At 44.8% G+C, this 3,240-nt stretch overlaps 1 pseudogene; it reads left to right on the plus strand.

Annotated features, from left to right (window-relative positions):
- Positions 1-1,978: 1,978 nt before the first annotated feature.
- On the plus strand, positions 1,979-2,976 carry LOC102437160 (annotated as a pseudogene).
- Positions 2,977-3,240: the final 264 nt, after the last annotated feature.

Consider the following 3,240-nt stretch of genomic DNA (forward strand, 5'->3'; position numbering starts at 1 on the left):
ATATATATATATATATATATATATATTTATATATATATATATATCTTAATAAAGAAATAAAACATAGATTTCCATTATATTATTAAAATACTTGAGTTTAATGAAGTGCAAATATCCCTGTGCTTAGAAAAACACACATTTGTTCCAAGTTGGGCATAGTACTGATGTATTGCTGTGTGACAAATTACCCCAAAACTTAGCAGCTTAAACTAACAAACATGTATAATCTCTCTTTTTTTGTGGGTCAGGAATCTAGGTGCAGCTTAACTGAGTGCCTCTGGCTCAGGTTTCAGTCAAGATGTTGGCTGGGCTGCAATCATGTCAAGATTCAGCTGAGGCTTAGAGAGAGTTTCTTCCAAGCCTGCTCATGTGGCTGTGGCAGCATTAGAAGATCCGCTTCCACATCAACTCACTCACAGGGTTTCACATCACATGGGCCTCTCCACAGACATCTGGGTTTTCTTTGCACACAGCATCTGGTAATGAGAGAAAGAAACAGAGAAACAGAAAGAGAGAGGGGAGTGGGGGGGATGGGAGGGATGCTCCAGCGAGGGGTGGAGACAAAAGCCACAGTCTGTCTGTAACTCAGTCTCAGAAGTGTCATCCCACCACTTCTGCCATATTCTGTTTGTTGGAAGGGAATCACTATTGGGCCCATGTTTAAGAGGGCAGAGATTAAACAAGAGGGTGAACACCAGGAGGCGGGGATTATTGCCAGACATGTTAGAGGCTGCTTACTGCAGTGGGATAAAATATCTAGGCTTGTCATTCTTCACTTTTTCTTTACCTTGATAATTTGGGCATGACATACCATTTTTACATGTTTGTTTTTTAATTTTAGACTGAGCTAACGATTTCCTATAGAATTGTGATCTGGGTGCCTATTTCTTACAGAAATATCCTGGTAAAATTCATACCAAAAACACTCAAGCAAACAAACTCTTTTGTTATGTATGGTGGCACATAGCCCTCATGGCAGTAGACAATTCTAGTGGAATTATCTGTGTGTATGTCTGCCTCTATCTGAGAGAGCACGGCCCCATGAACTCCCTCAGGACAGTGAGGGAAAAGGGCGCCAACATTTTACTGAGCTCCTATGAAGGGGCGGGCCCTGTGCTACACCGTGCACTTAGATTATCTTAATCTGCACCCTAACCTGCCAAGAAAGCCCTCTTGTCTTCAATTCACAGAGGAAAAAACTGAAGTCAAGTGATGAGCTCATGGCCACACAGGTGAAAACTGGCAAAGGATTTGGGATTAAAACCCAGGTTATATTGGAGCTTTTTGTAAAAAAAAAACAAAACAAAAAAACCCCAGGTTATAGGGATCCAAAGCCCATCATGTCCATTGATACACCACACTGCACCCTGCCTTATCTCATTGTCACAGGGCCTGCCTTATAAATTGTGAACTGAGGGTTTCCTCAAAATTCATATGTTGACGTTCTAACCTCCAATACGTCAGAATTGGACTGTGCTTGAAAATAGGGTCTTTAATGTGATGATTAAGTTAAAATAAGGCCATTAGGGGTGAGCCTTAATCCAATATGACTGGTTTCCTTATAAGATAAGGAAATTTGGACACACACAGAAAAACACTAGGGATATGCATACATACTGAGGAAAGACCATGTGAGGGCCTGGAGAGAAAGCAACCATATACAACCCAGGGAAAGAGGCCTCAGTATAAACTAAATCTGCCACTGCCTCAATCTGAAACTTCTCAGCTCCAAAACTATGAGAAAATAAATGTCTGTTTTTAAGCCACTTAGCCTGTGATATTACATTACAACAGCCCTAGCAAACTAATATAACATTATATATACACACACATACACTCATGCATATATAGGGTGTCCCAAAACAATGCATACACACTGGGTTAAATGTGGAAAGAAAGAAACATCAGGCTCTCTGCTCCTCCTGTTCATCAAACAGCCGCTCTTTCTGCACAGTGCCAGCCACAACCCTGAGACAGGATGGTGAAGGTTGGAGTGATCAGATTTGGCCACATTGGGTGCCTGGTCACCAGGGCTGCTTTTAACTCTGGCAAAGTGCATATTGTTGCCATCAATGACCCCTTCATTGACCTCAACATGGTCTACATGGTCCAGTATGATTCTACTCATGGCAAGTTCAAAGACACAGTCAAGGCTGAGAACAGGAAGCTTGTCCTCAATGGAAAGTCCATCTCCATCTTCCAGGATCGAGATCCTGCCACATCAAATGGGGTGATGCTGGTGCTGAGTATGTTGTGGAGTCCACCGGTGTCTTCACTACCAGGGAGAAGGCTGGGGCTCATTTGAAGGGTAGAGCGAAGAGGGTCATCATTTCTGCCCCTTCTGCAGATGCCCCCATGTTTGTGATGGGTGTGAACCATGACAAGAATGACAACTCCCTCGAGATTGTCAGCAATGCCTCCTGTATCACCAACTTCTCAGCCCCCCTAACCAAGGTCATCCATGACAACTTTGGCATTGTGGAGGGACTCCTAACCACAGTCCATGTCATCACTGCCACCCAGAAGACAGTGGATGGCCCCTTTAGGATGCTGTGGTGTGATGGCCAAGAGGCTGCCCAGGATATCATCCCAGCTTCCACTGGTGCTGCCAAGGCTGTGGGCAAGGTCACCCCTGAGATGAATGGGAAGCTCACTGGCATGGCCTTTGTTGTCCCCAACCCCAAGGTGTCGGTTTTGGATCTAACCTGCTGCCTGGAGGAAGCTGCCAAATATGATTTCATCAAGAAGGTAGTGAAGCAGGCATCAGAGAGCTCCCTCAAGGGCATCCTGGGTTATACTGAGGACCAGGTTGTCTCCTACAACTTTAACAGTGACACCCACTCCTCCATCTTCGATGCTGGGGCTGGCATTGCCCTCAAAGACCACTTTGTCAAGCTCATTTCCTGGTATGATAATGAATTTGGCTACAGCAACAGGGTGGTGGACCTTATGGTCCACATGGTCTCCAAGGGGTAAGAGCCCCCTAGACCACCAGCCCCAGCAAGAGGAAGAGAGGCCCTCAGCTGCGGTGGACTCCTTGCCCCAAATTGATCTCCCAACACACCGAGAATCTCCTGACCTCCAGTTTCCATCCCAGAATCCCTAACGAAGGGGAGGGGCTTAGGGAGCCCTACCTTGTTGTGTACCATTAATAAAGTTCAGGGGAAAAAATAAAAAGAAATATCAATTGCGCTTTCAGCTGTTGAATTGTATATACATTTTTTGGGATACCCTGTATAT

This window comes from Myotis lucifugus, unplaced genomic scaffold (assembly GCF_000147115.1).
Source record: "Myotis lucifugus unplaced genomic scaffold, Myoluc2.0 scaffold_25, whole genome shotgun sequence".
Classification (NCBI taxonomy): domain Eukaryota; kingdom Metazoa; phylum Chordata; class Mammalia; order Chiroptera; family Vespertilionidae; genus Myotis; species Myotis lucifugus.